The sequence below is a fragment of the Podarcis muralis genome, chromosome 5, assembly GCF_964188315.1.
Source record: "Podarcis muralis chromosome 5, rPodMur119.hap1.1, whole genome shotgun sequence".
Classification (NCBI taxonomy): Eukaryota; Metazoa; Chordata; class Lepidosauria; order Squamata; family Lacertidae; genus Podarcis; species Podarcis muralis.
This window is the reverse complement of record NC_135659.1, coordinates 79350516-79367334: the sequence shown is the minus strand read 5'-3', so window position 1 is coordinate 79367334 and position 16819 is coordinate 79350516. Positions and strand designations below refer to the sequence as shown.

The 16819-nt window shown below is 45.8% G+C and overlaps 1 long non-coding RNA gene across 1 annotated transcript; it reads right to left on the bottom strand.

Annotated features, from left to right (window-relative positions):
- Positions 1 to 481: 481 nt before the first annotated feature.
- On the bottom strand, positions 482 to 16802 carry LOC144327844 (uncharacterized). Its single transcript, XR_013393012.1, has 3 exons — positions 14628 to 16802; positions 869 to 1001; positions 482 to 633 (listed from the first exon to the last, which is right to left on the bottom strand). It is a non-coding gene; the product is annotated as an uncharacterized LOC144327844 (long non-coding RNA).
- Between the last annotated feature and the right edge of the window lie 17 nt (positions 16803 to 16819).

Below are 16819 nucleotides of genomic sequence, written 5' to 3'. Positions count from 1 at the left end.
TTGCCTCAGGATGAGAACAGAAATCATGCGGTGGTGGCAGTGGGCGGCCCCAATAGCTAAAGTGGTGCTTCAGGTTAAGAACAGTTTCAGGTTAAGAACGGACCTCCGGAACGAATTAAGTACTTAACCCGAGGTACCACTGTATACTGAACATTAAAATGTCCTTGATAGAACTTGAATCTCCGCTTGAATCTCAAAGTTGTGTCTTTGAGTTTTTCTTGAGTGCTACTGATATTCAAGAAAGCCAGCCCAAGCTGCTAGGCAAAACCAATGTGTTGCCCTCCAGATGTTTTTGATGTAAACTCCATGCTGGACCATTGGACATGCTGACTGAGGCTGATGGAAGTTGTAGTCCTGGGAGACACCCTATTGGTTATTCCTGGCTCTGAGTGTATACAGAAGCTGTACATGTTGGAAGAAGCAAGTCCATGGGGAAAACACTCACTCTGCTGCTTTGAACAGATGCACAAGCTTCCCCCCCCCCCTCCAGGATCTAGCTTGGTAGAAATCCATTCTTCCTCTTGCCCTCAGCAGTCACCTCTGAAGTGTGTTCACTGGTTGGTCCATTTGCTGTTTTGAGGTCACTCCACTCTAATTCCCAGCGAAGTGTTTCAATGCTTTAAAAGTCTCTCTCTGTGTGTGAGTTAAATAAGGTTATGTGAATGAATGTTCATGCTGCACTTAAAACCAAAACCAAAAATACATTATTTACAACCTGTGTGAACACCAGTTGAATTGCAAGTGGTGAGAGTGCTGCTGCACTCAAGTCCTGATTGCAAGCTTATTTGTTTTATTTACTCAACAAAATTTATATACCACTTAATTGTAATAAAACCTCTAAGTGGTTTACAAGAAACGCAATTCTTACAAGCTTCTCATAGGCATCTGGCTGGGCACTGGGAGAACAGAATGCTACACTAGATGGGCTTTTGGCTTAATCCTGCAGGGCTCTTCTTGGGCACATTCACAATATACCGTATTTTTCGCACCATAAGACGCACCTAGTTTTTAGAGGAGGAAAACAGGGGGGGGGAATATTATGAACGAAACAGTGGGTGTGTGATTTTTGTGGTTCATGCTGTGGCCACAGACATGATGTGTGATTTGACGGTGAGTTTGGGGTAGCCCAATGCAAAAATCCTGAGAATTCATGTGGATCTGTGGTTTGTAACCACGTTTTTGCGCCATTGCAGCCCCACGAAACAATGGAGGCGTGATTTTTTGGTGCAGGCTATAGCCATGGGCATGCTATGTGCTCTGATGGTGAATTTGGGGTGACCCAGTGCAAAAATCCTGAGGATCCATGTGCTTTTACCCCCCCCCCCCGCAGCCTCCTTTATCTCTAGCGTCCCTTATCTCCCTCCCGATCACTTGCCAATCAGCTGCTTCCTTTCAACACCCACTTCCCTCTTGTTTGCCTTAGTGTCTTTTCCTTAGCTAGTGCAGTTCTCCTCCTTTTCTTCTAATTTCTCTCCTCATTGCTTTAATCTTCCTGTCTCCTCTCCTTGCAAGTTCGCTGTCTTTACCTCCCCCCTCCCAGGCAGCCTCCTTTATTACTAGAGTCCCTTATCTCCCCTCCCGATCGCTTGCTGATCAGCTGCTCAGCGGCTTTGTTTCAACACCCCCTTTCCTCTTTATATATATATATATATATTTAAAAAGCATGGTCTGCTTTTTGCCCCTGGGCAATTTGGCTCCAGGGACCACGCATTCGCTTCATAAGACACACAGACATTTCCCCTTACTTTTTAGGAGGAAAAAACTGTGTCTCATGGAGCAAAAAATACGGCACTTTTAAAGTGCTATGGTTTCACATTATACTGCCTTGGCTTCCTCCGAAAGACTTCTGGGAGCTGTGGTTTGTGAAGGCTGCTGAGAGTTGTTAAGAGATCCCAAAGTCCCTCACAGGACTACAATTTTCAGAGTTCCCTGCTGATTGATAAACCACTCTGGGAACTGTAACTCTGTGAGGGGAATATGGGTCTCCTAACAACTCTCATCACCTTTAAAAAACTACAGCTTTCAGCATGGGCATAGCCAGGATTTTTGTTAGGGGGAACAAGACTTCTGTTGGAGGAGGCAGGACTTTAGTTAGAAGAGGGCAGAACCAATGTGATTGTTCAGTTTGTTAAGTATTTCTATTGTTTTACTTGATTGGGAAGGGCAGCTTTCCTCCTGCCTCCCCCGCTTGGCTATGCCCATGGCTCTCAGAATTATTTGGGGGGGGAAGCAAACAACTGTTATGGAAGTGTGACCTTTTGCTACCTTGTACAGATCTAGCCTCAAAACTCCATTGTAACAACCGAAATTGCTGGGTTGTGTGTGTGTGTGTGTGTGTGTGTGTGTGTGTGTGAGAGAGAGAGAGAGAGAGAGAGAGAGAGAGAGAGAAATTGACATTTCCATTAAGAAGGCAGGGATAGGAGATGAGAGGGCGGACTCCCTTTTTCAGATGAGGGGTTTACTATGACTCCTAATTTCAACTATGTCTGCAAAACTTCCTTCCTTTCAAAAGATGCTCTGGCAGCCAGCTTTGGGGGCTTGTCACGTTGTTTCATAAAGGTCACGTTTTGCATTGATCTGCGTGTGACATCGGTCAACATCTTGCTGCCCACTGTGAAAAGCAAAAAGCCTTGAACTGATGCAGTGTGGCATATGGACTCTAATTAATTCTCAGCCAAGCCCCTTTCTCCAAATGAATTTGACACCCTTGTCTTCTGGGATCAGAGAAATTAGAAATGGAATCGTCTCCAAATGTGTGAGATCCGCGTCCGTCTGCTTGGGCTGGATGCATTAGCTCCCGCCAGTAGGCATACACTTCTGTCTATTCCTATTAAAGGGCCGTGCAATTAATATTTAATTAGCCCTGAAGCTGTTATTAATGTTGCTTTGCTCACCCGCATCCTGGGGGCACGGATTTATTTCTCGGGCCTAGCAAAAAAAAATGAAAAGAAAAGATTAAGCTAGAAAATTGTTGCTAAGTGTGATTGAACGGTAGATAAGGTGGAAACAACACAGATTTGAAGGAGTGATCTATGTTCCTGCCAAGGAAAGCAGTAATAAATGGTTCCACACTGATGGGCTTACTGCTGTTCTAATCGCTCATATTCAGGTCATGCTCTGCTTAAAGGATGCTTAAAGTGTTCCTCTTCTGCAACAGCGTGCATGGTTTTGAATGCTACAGTGTTCTCCACATTACCCCCTCACATATTCCCGATGATTGGAACCGCTCTCCTTTGAATGAAACTAATTATTAAAAGTGCACCACACCACTCATGCACAGTCCCTAATTTTCACCATTTATTCTTCCGAAGTTGCCTGACCTATTTCTGCCATGAGATCTGCATTTTCCAGATTCATATTTTGGGCTGCCATTGTTGCAGATTTCTATCTCCCTTGGGTAGGAGAAGATATAAAAGCCCCAGAAATCTGTGAAGATAACGATGGAATCAGGCTTTGTAATCATGGGGAAACATTTTCCAGAGTCTAGAATGGAATTATGGCATGAAGAAGACAAGTGGCCTTGCAGCCTGGGGAACATGGTTGGACTCTCAGTTCCCATCAGCCCCAACCAGCATGGTCAAAGTCAGGAATAATGAGAGTTGTAGTCCAGCAACCTCTGGAGAGCTGCATGTTCCCCATCCATGTTGTAAAGGCAGCAGTGACATGACTTGGCCATAGATTGTACCCAGTCTGAGTTAAGGCCCAAACTCAACAGATGACCAAACAGCTTGGTCAACAGATCAGAGGTAGAAGATGTGATGGCCTCCAAAAGTTGTTGGACTACAGCTCCCATCAGCCCCAGCCAGGCATGGGCAATGGTAAGAGATGATGGGAATTGTAGTTGGTGACATTGTCGATAGGGGTGGAGGACATTCAAGAAGAGGAAAAGTTGATAATGTCAGACTTGGACAGAGTTTGTGAATCAATGGAACATCAGTGCAAAAAGGGATGAAGTGGGAATGGTCTGGATGCAGAGGTCTAGCTGGTGTCATAAGCGTATAGTTGGTACTGAAAGTCATGGGATTGGACAAGGTCAGCCAAGAGCAGAATAGCAGGGAGAATATTAGAAAAACAGGAACAGATCCCATCAGAGGGTAAGTGGAAGGTTGTTTTAACTCATTCTACGTGCCTAGCTTATAGTTTTGTTTCCGTCTCTTCATTTTTGTCTGTTGTTCTAATTGTTCTCTCTGTTTCAGATACATTATGAAATGAAATAAAGAAAAAAAATTGCAGAAAGAAAGGAGAGGAAGAGCCTCCTCCTTTGAAAATGTTGAATGGGTGGTTTGACAGGTAGAAAGAAAGAGACTCAGATGAGAACAGAGTCAAACGGTGCTCAGGTTATCCGCATGAGTTTATTGGCAACATTCATATTTTCCATAGCATATTATTATCTTCCAAAAGATTTTACACGTGTTGATTCATTTCTGCTGCAAATCTCTTTCTAGTACTGCTGATCGTTTCGAAGTTTAAATACAGTTTTGGGACATCTGGTGGAGGTTGCAAGCACTACATGCACTTATGTTTTCATTATTATTTATGTTCCCTTTCCGCTTTATCACCAAGGTTTAGTGCAGATTAAACACAGTGTTATCTCATTTTAGCTTCACGATAGCCCTGCGAGGAAAGTTAGGCTAAAAGATAGCCTTCTGTGTGCTGGCTCCTCACATGTGGTACTCAGTCCCAGGGGAAGATAGGCAGGTACTATCTCTAGTCTATTTTAAATGAGCTTTGGATGCAGTTATTCATCTTTCAAAAAGACTTTTGGAGTTTAAAGTATGCTGCTGGACAACGAAGCTATTTTCCAGTGCTGGTTTTTGTCATATTTCATTATTTAAATGTAATGACTCTTGATGTATTTCATTAATTGTGCATTGCTTTGTGGTTGCCCTAAAAGGTGATATTTAAAAAAAAAACCTTAAATAAATTAAATAGAAATATCCCTTGCAGAATCACATTCTACCCGGCAAGCAGGACAGAAATTAATGTGCTAGCTAGATGAAAAAGTATATCTACCTTTGGGGCAAAACATCACGCTTTGGAGTGCTAGGAAAATACAGTGCCCCAAGACAAAAGAAAGGATATGCCGAGTGTGCAAAACAAAAAGAAACTGAAGCCAATTTATTGCACAAGTAAAAATAGCATTAAAGGGGCCTGGGTCTTCCCTTGCAGAATCACATTCTACCCGGCAAGCAGGACAGAAATTAATGTGCTAGCTAGATGAAAAAGTATATCTACCTTTGGGGCAAAACATCACGCTTTGGAGTGCTAGGAAAATACAGTGCCCCAAGACAAAAGAAAGGATATGCCGAGTGTGCAAAACAAAAAGAAACTGAAGCCAATTTATTGCACAAGTAAAAATAGCATTAAAGGGGCCTGGGTCTGTGCTGCTAAAGATAGCCAGCATTTTCCTGCAATTATTTTTATTTCTGGTCTTCTGCCTGAAACTGTTTCTAGTGCAGAGCTTTACTGACCCAGTTAGAATACAGAGGATCAGCCTGGCCTTTTCTTTTAAGTGATCAGCGTTTAAATACTCCACATTCTAGCTGTATAAAATTAAGTGTATCACCAATTCATTTTTGCATGATGTCTGTCATGGGATGTACCACGGGCAGCTGACACAGCCTGTGCTTCATGTTTTAGTTCTGAGATGAGTTTATACCGGTGAGTTAAAACAGTGTGAGAATTCAGGACTTGGGATAGCTCCTGGAGCAGTACAGACCTAGGGTTATATTCAATGCCAGTCCTGCTCAGAGTAGCCAAAGTTAGTCATGTCCATTAACTTCAATGGGTCTACTCTGAGTAGGACTAGCATTATGTACAAGGGCAAACATGTGAACTATCATGTGCTTCTTGTTTGTGGGTGCATGCAAATCACAGGCAAATCACAACTGCACAGGCTGATTCATACTGAAAGGATTAAAATACAGTGGTACCTTGGGTTAAGTACTTCATTAGTTCCAGAGGTCCGTTCTTAACCTGAAACTGTTCTTAACCTGAAGCACCACTTTAGCTAATGGGGCCTCCTGCTGCCGCCACGCCGCCAGAGCACGATTTCTGTTCTCATCCTGAAGCAAAGTTCTTAACCTGAGGTAATGTTTCTGAGTGAGCAGAGTCTGTAACCTGAAGCGTCTGTAACCCGAGGTACCACTGTATTCCAAGAATGCTGGTGGCTTCGCCCAAGGAAATGATGAAGGATGGGATGCAACTAAGTTGTTGTGCAATGAGGTCCATTTGCAATGTTGAGGAATGGGGTCTACTTGCAAAATGGGACTTTCCCCCTAACTCCTCCCCCTGCACTTACCCCCTAAATATACTCTGAAGGGTTGGGGAACCCCCAGAACAGGTTATGGGGCTGCACAGGAGCAGGAGAGGGGGAACAGTCCTGTTGGCAAGTGGGCTTCATTCTGCTTCTGTGTATACCCCACTTAATGCTAAATTGAATTTCACTATTCCAAGAATGCAGTGATCATAGGAATACAGTGGTACCTCAGGTTACATACACTTCAGGTTACAGATGCTTCAGGTTACACACTCCGCTAACCCAGAAATAGTGCTTCAGCTTAAGAACTTTGCTTCAGGATGAGAACAGAAATTGTGCTTTGGTGGCACGGTGGCAGCAGGAGGCCCCATTAGCTAAAGTGGTGCTTCAGGTTAAGAACAGTTTCAGGTTAAGAACGGACCTCCGGAACGAATTAAGTACTTAACCCAAGGTACCACTGTACATCGTTCTGATTCATTTTGCCTTATGTAAGCAGAATTGTTCAAAGTATGGCAGATGGGAGAATGCGAGCATGTTTGTGTTTTGCCTGTGGATTTACAACAGGCATCTTGGTCGCCTACTGTGGAAACAGGATACTGGGCTAAAAGGATGGCTTTTGGTCTGATCCATCTGGGTTCTTGTACAGTCGTACCTTGGTCGTCGAACGCCCTGGAACTCAGACATTTTGGCTCCCGAACGTCGCAAACCCGGAAGCGATTGTTCCGGTTTGTGAAAGTTCTTTTGGAACCTGAATGTCCAATGGGGCTTCCGGGGCATCTGATTGGCTGCAGGAGCTTCCTGCAACCAATCAGAAGCTGCGATTTGGTTTTCGAACATTTTGGAAGTTGAACAGACTTCCAGAACAGATTCTATTTGACTTCCAAGGTATGACTGTATTCTTATACCTGGCGAGACAATTCCTGCATGTTTCTGTAAGCCAGTGCCAGCACAACCTTCCTAAATATTAGCCTAACTTCTGCCTGCAGCCTGGATAAATGTGTTTGCCCTGTGCAATAACCAGCAAGATGGGATCAGCTGCTGCTGACTGTTCCTGTCTAGCCAAAGTTCAAAAACACCCATTCACCCATCCTTTTTGGACAGACCCATTCTCCTATTATGTTCTGAGCTATCCTTTTTATGTGGCTCCTGGCACCTTGAAACTAATTTCCAATCAGAGATCATTAGCTGCTTTCTTTCTCTTCTTTTTATCTCATTTCCATCTGTACCAATAGGACCTTCTGGTGACCACAATAGACTTGTTTTGCCTGGCTTTTGGCGAGCACCTGATAATAGGCTGGTATTTGTGCAAGGGGGAAAGTGAAGACTTTCATGTGTAATTATATCAGTGTCAGGCTGCAAGCTGTTTCGGGGTGGTTTGGGGCTGCATTAATAACTGTGGCAAGCATAATTGATCATGTTCCTTTTTTTTCTTTTTTGGTCTTGCAGCATCTGTTGGACCAGAGGAAGCCCTGCCCCCCAAGCAGCTTGTGAAGACTTATTTGGAAATGAATTAAATCTTTTCCCCTCTCCATCTTCACTTGGCAGTCCTCCTTGCCGAGGAGCCCAGGCTGTCAGAGGAGCCAAGATAAAGCTCTCCTCTCCTGGCTTCTATGCAATTCACTATACTTGACTCTGAAAGGCTGAGTGGCTCTTATTTGGGACCAAATTGAGCACCTGTCCTCCAAATCTCATTACGTCTTAATAGGTTTAAGATGCAACTTGGGTCTACAGGCTCTGCTCTGAATAATTTAGTTTGACAGATCATATAATATTGAGCAGATAGCAGAGCTGAGTCTTCAGGGCCCTTGTCAGTAGGAAATGCTCACACATTCCCTTCCTTCAATAAGTTATCCATGCAGGCTGTTGGTTAACGTGATAAGGCATCGTGGTGGGGAGGGTATCAGACCACAAGCAAAATTTGCAAAGCACATACAGTACTTTCCTAATCATTTGCATGCAGCAGATCACCCAGCCCTAGAATAAAAGAGACAATATGGTCTCAGTTTGGAATCCCAGACTGGTTCATTGTGAATGCTGAATGAGTACATCCTTTCAAAAGCTGGCAAAAGGGGTAAAGGGTAAAGGTAAAGAGACCCCTGACCATTAGGTCCAGTCATGGCCGACTCTGGGGTTGTGGCACTCATCTCGCTTTATTGGCCAAGGGAGCCGGCGTACAGCTTCCGGGTCATGTGGCCAGCATGACTAAGCCGCTTCTGGCAAACCAGAGCAGCGCACGGAAACGCCATTTACCTTCCCGCCAGAGCGGTACCTGCTTATCTACTTGCACTTTGACATGCTTTCGAAATGCTAGGTTGGCAGGCGCTGGGACCAAGCAACAGGAGCTCACCCCGTCGCGGGGATTCAAACCGCTGACTTTCTGATCTGCAAGTCCTAGGCTCTGTGGTTTAACCCACAGTGCCACCCGCGTCCCATGGCAAAAGGGGAGGAGACTGCAAAATTGCTTTTTGTCACTAGGGACCCAGCTCACAGGTCACCTGTACTTAAAGAATATAAGAACAGGCAGCATGGTGCAGTGGTTAGAATGTCAGACTAGGACTGAGGAGTCCAAAGCTCAAATCCCCATGCAGTATCCACAGTCAGATCCACATACCAGAGCCTGAGCCACGTGAGACCGAGGCAAGGGTGCATCAGATACAACTATGGCCTCTTGCCTGGTTGTGAAATCAACCTCACAACTGAAGTAGGTCCAGTCAGGATCAAGACCAGACAATGGATTTATGGCATTAGAAACAGAGCTGCTCAAGAAACTATTTTACCAGCAAAGGTCAGGCATCAGGGGTGCCAACTTGAATACAATATTGGGGTCCCAGGTAAGCCCCGTGTTGCATAATTGATCACATGACATGACTCTCACACACCATTTTAATTACAATGCCCATCAACTTTGGGGGGAGCAGGCCCCTCAAATATTTTAGAGGGGGCAAAGGGACCTCAGCCCCTAGGAATTGGCTTCTATGTCAGGCATAGACTGAGAGGTTTTATGCTAGTACTGTACACCCAGACATAATCCTTCCTTTCCTTCCTTATCAGATGGGTTATGTAGTGGTTTGGAGTTACTCGTGCATAAGCCGACCCCGTTTGGGTGCTTGGTTGCCTGGTTAAACCCTTCGGACTGCACAGCCCATCTCCGTGTGGCTGCCTCAGTCACTGGCAGAATCTGTCTGTGGGCGTTTCTTAAACCTCTGCCAGCATAAAAGCTGTTTGACCCCTAATCGTCTCCGCCTCTCATTGCGCGGGAGTCTCCTGCGCAGGGTGGGCGTGGGTAGCGGAGTGCCTGGGCTCTCTTCACTGACTTCCAGGGAAGAATCCCAGAGCCCTTCCACCTCCTCTTCCCATTGCTCTCCTGGACTCTTGGTGTCACGCGTATTTCCTTCCCCTTCCACCAAGCTGAGTCTCCCCCTTGTGCTAGGACCTTCACCTGCAGAATCGGAGACCCTCTCCTTCTCCCGTGTCTCTGATGTCAGTTCCCTGACAGGTTATAAAAAAACAACAACACTGGTGCCTCCTCCTGTTGAGTAGGTGTGCTGTAGATTTCAGCTGAGCCCTGCATCTCTAGGAAGAGACCAAATAAGTCTGTCTCTGCTTGCCTAGCTTTCAACGATAGCATCTGTGGAAAAAAGTGGCATTGGACTATGGGATACATCTCAGGAACACTGCTGGTTTGCTGTTCTTGGCCCCCGATTTCCACACATCTACAAATTTGCGTGGTGGCTTCCTATGCGCAGAATCCAGTGGGATTAATAGCAGCAGTAAATTTAAATATGTAGAGAAGCTTTTGCAAGGATTGGGCAGCTTCAGAATGCAAATACCCTTGTTAAGTTGTTGACAAAAGGGTGCACAGAATTATCTAGCCAACTAGGCTTCTGTGCCATCTGCTGGAAGAAACCTAGAGCTGCAGTGATTCTACCATGAGCAAACACCGTATATACTTCCCATTTATTTTCAGTAGAAGAAGAAGAGAAGAAGAGTTTGGATTTGATATCCTGCCTTTCACTCCCTTTAATGAGTCTCAAAGCGGCTAGCATTCTCCTTTCCCTTCCTCCCCCACAACAAACACTCTGTGAGGTGAGTGGGGCTGAGAGACTTCAGAGAAGTGTGACTAGCCCAAGGTCACCCAGCAGCTGCATGTGGAGCAGCGGAGATGCGAACCCGGTTCACCAGATTATGAGTCTACCGCTCTTAACCACTTAGATACATAGTCCTTTTTCACAAGCAAAAAAAATTTAAAAATGTACATTTGCTCCATTCCAGTCTTTTGCAACTAACTGCGTAGTAATTTCACACTAATCAGATGCTGATGTTATGGTGCAGACTCAAGCAGACAGAATGTGCATTACACCTGTTTTAAATACACATTAACCCAAAGGGAGCATCCTGTGCAAATCAATATTTAAGAATGTTTTCAGATGGCACGTTTCTCATATGATGCTATCAATTACATTAAATAGGAGTCACCTTTGAAACTCCATGGACCACAAGGCACTGCTTTCTAACCATTTTATATGAGTGGACCTGAAATATCTCACATAGCTGAAGATAAGGTAAAGATACAGGTACCCCTGCCCGTACGGGCCAGTCTTGACAGACTCTGGGGTTGTGCGCCCATCTCACTCAAGAGGCCGGGGGCCAGCGCTGTCCGCAGACACTTCCGGGTCACGTGGCCAGCGTGACATTGCTGCTCTGGCGAGCCAGAGCCGCACACGGAAACGCCGTTTACCTTCCCGCTAGTAAGCGGTCCCTATTTATCTACTTGCACCCGGGGGTGCTTTCGAACTGCTAGGTTGGCAGGCGCTGGGACCGAGCAGCGGGAGCGCACCCCGCCGCGGGGATTCGAACTGCCGACCTTTCGATCGGCAAGTCCTAGGCGCTGAGGCTTTTACCCACTGAAAATACGTTGATCCATGTTTCCTTCTGCTCAATTTAAGGCACCGGCTGTCTCTGCAGAAGGCATGACTGTCTGAGAGCATATTATACCTGGAGAAGTAGCATTAAAATGTGACTGTGGTCTGCACAGCCCTTGCAACATTCCCACTGTTTTGGTATGTGATCCTTGATCAAGGAAGAACAAATTTCCCTAGAAGCAAAGACGGACCATCTCTCAGTTCGCTGTAGCATATGCCATGCTTATGCAATGAGAACTCACAATCCGAAAGTTGCCACCTAGTTATAGAACCATTGTTTTATTGTAACCAACTGTTCAATAAGATGCCACAAAACTAAATGAGAAGTGCACACAAATGGAGGCCTGATGCCAGTTGCTGAACAAGTATATCAATCCATTATAATCTTCAGCTTCTGAACCTGGACTGCGGGGGCAGAGAGAGAAATCTTTCCCTGTGCTGTAAAACTGCTCAATGTAGTACAGTATAAGTTTCTGCATCGAGTTATCCTGCTCCTCTTCTGTTGTGAAGACTTTGGGGTCATAAAGATGCAAATTCCACAGCCAATTGCAGTCTCCTGTCCTTAGATCTGGGAGAAAGAATAACTGCATGCAGGGAAGTTTCGTATGCATATTATTTGCAGTTAATGATCACCACCATATTATTACTGTCATGGAGTCTGGGGACTCTGAACTGTGGGTTACCTCCATCAAGTCATTAGTGCCCTGGCACAGGCACACGGTTGTCATTTTGGGCCCAGCAGTCAACTGTCAGGTGAGCGCCCCTACTCATTGGTTTGTATAAAATTTAGACTGGAATGGGGAGCCTGTGGCTTTCCAGATGTTGTTGGACTCCAATTCCAAGCAGTCTCAGCAGGCATGACCAATAAGCAGGGGTGATGGAAATTGCGTTATAACAACATCTGGCTGGCTCAAGGCCCTAAAGCTCTGATTTACACTAATGGCAGAAGTTTACTAATGTATGGGCCTTGCCCTTTGCAACTGATTGACAAGAGCAGCCCTAGGCCACTTCCAGTTTTTGAGACCCCTAGCCAGTGGCAGCTGGTGACCACTGTGCTTGGTACAGCTGCTAGGAGATCACAAGGTGTGGCCATGTTGGTCTGGTTTTCTCCCCAACCTCCTCCCTTGTAAGCAGACAGTGGGCATTTAAGCACTGCAGGTTTACAAAATCATTTGCACACAAATAAACCGAAGTCTGTCTAACTTGCGTTGAAAAGGGATCCCTGCAGGTCACATTTACTAGTGTGCATTCATGCCAAAGAAGCTGTACATTACTCAGAAGTAAACCCCACTGAAATGGACTATGCTGAATCAGCAAACAGCTAAAATAAGAGGACTTAATGATGACTGTTTTATGGAAGAATGGGAGTCTTTCGGACTATTTAAAGAAATATTATAATAGGATGAATTCACGATAAGGATTTGAACAATGAGCAAGAGAAATTATTGTAGATTATTGATTTATGGTTATGATATAAAAGAGTGAAGATAAAGTGCAGCAATTATATGGAGGGGGGGGACAAAACACCATGGAAAACAGGATGAGGAGTCAATAAAACTCTTTTGTCCAAAGACAGTCATTCAGAGTTTGCTTGTTATATAAGTAAAGGAGACAGAGACATGTTTATAGCTGGATAAAGATCATGCCTGAAAGAACCCACTGAAAATGTCATGCCTCCACATCTACATTTCCTGCTATTGCAGGGGGAAGAGATGTCAAAAGCGTTGTTCACAAAGTGAGCAACAATACTATGAGAGAAGAACAGAAAAACTAACAGTGACCATTTCCAAGATCATTGCACTAACAATACATACATGGACACATACAACAAAAACTTCACCAGGAGTGCCTATCCTATACTTCAAAGAATTTGCTGTGGTTGTGCACTCTCCAACCCTCCAGGCCTTTGGATTTGACAGATCCATTGTTTGAATGAGCCCCTCAACAGATTTCTGCAGCCTCCAGCTAAAAAAAAAAAAAGTCCCCCTCTCCCACTCCATATAAACTCGCTTGCTTCAATGGGATTATACTAGAATAAAGTATTTTTCAGGTTTAAATTTCACACCTTGACCCACAATCCAGTTATGTCAAAGCTACTGCTGACAGCTAAATCTCTAAAGGTAACATGAAATCACAGAAAAATCAACTGTGTTAAAAGAGACTTCAACAAAATCTTATCAGCTGTCAGACAAGTATTTCGTGTTAACTAGCCTGAAGCTAAAGTGCCTGTCATCTTTGTAGAATGCCATTTTGAGAGAGTTCCTTTTTTATTGGAAGAGTAAAGGACAGTATATTTTATTTTATTTAGCTTTTATTTCCTGCTTCTTAGACACCAATGCAGCATTCAAAGTTGTATACAGTGAACAAAACAAAATGTACAATTTTTAACAATTTACATATTAAAAAGTCATTTAAAATATCATCATAACATCGAATCAAGAAGCCTTCCATATAAACTAAAAGTCTGTCTCTAAAGAAAACACCAATGAGCCCCCCCCCCCAGCAGAAGCCCTCATTGAGATGGAAATAACCTAGTCGCTTTTCTCTCCATCCTCTAGTCCAGGAATGCAGAACTTGTGGCCATCTGGATGTTGTTGACTACCTCCCATTACCCCTGAGCACTGGCTAATGGCATGAATCCCATAGAGACTTTCTGGTGTCCGACTCTAGGGTTGTGTGCTCATCTTGCTCTAGAGGCCGTGAGCCGGCGCTGTCCAAGGACTTCTGGGTCACGTGACCAGCGTGACGAAGCTGCAGCTGGCGAGCCAGCACCAGCGCAGTACACAGAAACGTCGTTTACCTTCCTGCTATAAAGCGGTACCTATTTATCTACTTGCACTTAAGAGTGCTTTCGAACTGCTAGGTGGGCAGGAGCTGGGAGCGAACGATGGGAGCTCACCCTGCCGCGGGGATTCGAACCGCCGACCATACGATCGGCAAGTCCTAGGCACTGAGGTTTTACCCACAGCACCACCCAATGGCATGAATCCCATAGAGACTTTCTGGCAGGACTGGTCAGAAGATAGGTAGAGTAGGATGGGGCTGTGAAGCTCGATGCTGAGGAAGGGCCAAGTGATCTGGGAAGTGCATACCTTGATTATTATTATTAATTTAATTTGTATATGGCCCTATACCAGTAGATCTCAGGACGGTTCACAACATAATGGTGTATAATGAACAGGCAGCCAAACCTACCTGGGGAGAGCATTCCACAAATGAGAAACTGCTGCAGAAAAGGCCCATTGTTGTGATACCACCCTCCAGACCTCTTGTGGGTCAAGTGGTTTACTTACTCAGGCCTGCTTCTGCCTTGCAGGATTTGGATTTCCCAACCAAGGGAAAGCTGCCTAACCCAGGGAGGCCTGACCTGAGCTTGGGTGAGACAGTTTGCTCCCTGTTTCCAAGGACACATAGTCAACAGCAGCAGCTGAGCAGTTATAACCTACTTGCAAGAGTGCTCACTTGCTTTCTCACTCCAGTTCCATTGCTTGGAACAGGACTTTTGTGATTGTGTCCTCCTCGCTCTTCAAAAGGAGAGCCAGGGAGGCGTGTCAAGTGTTGAGGCAATGTTTTAGCTCCTGCCACATACCTTAGAGCTCCACTTTGAACTTCTGAACTGTGTAACCAGTAACCTGATTTATGTTTAAACTGTGCAATGGTTTTTGGAAGAAAACCTTTGGCAATAATCGAGTGAAGAGTCTGAACACTGTGTTTACAAGTGGAGGTCAGGACATCCATGCTGACTGGGACTGATGGGAGCTTAAGTCCAACAACATCAGGTGAGCCAGAAGGTCCTCACGCCTGCTCAAATCATAAAAAAACCAAAAAACCATTATTCTAGCTAGCATGTCTAGGGAAGGGAGTTAGGTTACTAAAGCCTCTGCTAGGTGAACCGAACCAGGCTTATCTCTCATCCTCTAGCCACACAGGCATGGTAGTTAAAATGCTGTCCTACTGGAGGAAGTGAAAGAGGCATTCCTGCTACAGTGAAGATATGTTTGGAGGATGTTAGGTCCCAATTGGTACAAATCCACTCCATCGACTGAGGTACACACACTGAAGAAATGAATACAGCAGGAGGCAGCATTGCCATCTCCCCCTTCTCCCCACTCCTGTCCTAGCAGCAGCTCTGTATTTTTAATAGTTGTAGCAAAAAATACAATGCTGCCACTATTTCTAGTACAGTATACCCCATACCAAAAAAAGGGCTTCATCGTTTGAATTTCTATTTCTCATGCACTTGGTGACAGGGGTCCTGCTACCATCTAAGAGCAGTGACTGGTGTAGCTGATGCATTATTCCCAGAAGGCTAAGCCATGTTAGCCTGTTGCAGCAGAAACAATAAAAAAACTCTTGCGGTGCCTTAAAAGACTCACATTGCGGCATAAGCTTCCGTGTATCCGATGAAAGTGCACTCTAGTCAACAAAAGCTGATGCCATAATAAAATACGTTGGTCTTCAAGGTGCCGCAAGATGTTTTTTATTGTTTTAGATTTATAAGCTGTTCAGGTACATGGGAAGAGGCAGCAAGTCACCTGCCACTTACTCATTGAGTAGTAAGTAAAACTAATGGGATCATAGGAAGCTGCCATAGCAGATCAGGCTTCGTCCAGGCTAGCAGAGGCTCTCCAAGGGGTCAGGCAAGCAGGGCGTTCTTTGCCACCGCTGCCCCAAATGCATTTACAGTGCTACCTCTGGTTACGTACTTAATTCGTTCCGGAGGTCCGTTCTTAACCTGAAACTGTTATTAACCTGAAGCACCACTTTAGCTAATGGGGCCTCCTGCTGCTGCTGCGCCGTCGGAGCACGATTTCTGTTCTCATCCTGAAGCAAGGTTCTTAACCCGAGGTACTATTTCTGGGTTAGCAGAGTCTGTAACTTGAAGCGTATGTAACCTGAAGCGTATGTAACCAGAGGTACCACTGTAGTTGGAGATGCCCGGGATTGAAGCGGAAACCTTCTGCATGCAAGACACACACTCTGCTTTGGAAATGAGTCGGTCCATCGAGCTCCCTGTTGTCTCCTCTGGTTGTCAGCAGCAAGGTACCACGCAAGGGAGGTTCCCAGCCCTACCTCCCAGCGGTGCCAGGATTGAACCTGCAACATTTCTGCTCCCTACCACCGAGCTGCAGCCCTCCCCGAGGGCGACCGCTGAAGGGACGCGCACACGACCTTCTGTCCGCTCCACGCAAGCCGCTGAGAGGTTCAGAGCAGAACGCGCCAAAGCGGAAGCTACCATTAGGAGAGGAGGCGGGGGGGTGGTTGGATGGGCGCCATGTGCGCAGAAGAGGGAGAGAATACACCTCTTCCTTTGTTCCCTATGCAATGATCCCTTTCCTTGCCCACCTCCTGCCTCTGAGCGGACCCCGCACCTGGCTGACACGGCACCAGGAAGACAGGGCAGTACGGGGGGGGGGGGAGCATCGCCGTAGGAGGAAGCGGAGTGTGTCCGTGCGCGTGCGTGTACGGGTGGCGGGGAGCGTCGCTTCCCTCCCTGCCTCCCAAAACTGGGCCTGGAAGCCGTTGGCCTGTTGCCATGGCTACCGAGCGGCATCCTCCCAACCCACTCCCCTCCGCGGCCCTGGCAGTCCAATAGGGGAAGCGGGAGACGCCGCGGGGAGTTGGGCGGGGGGGGGGG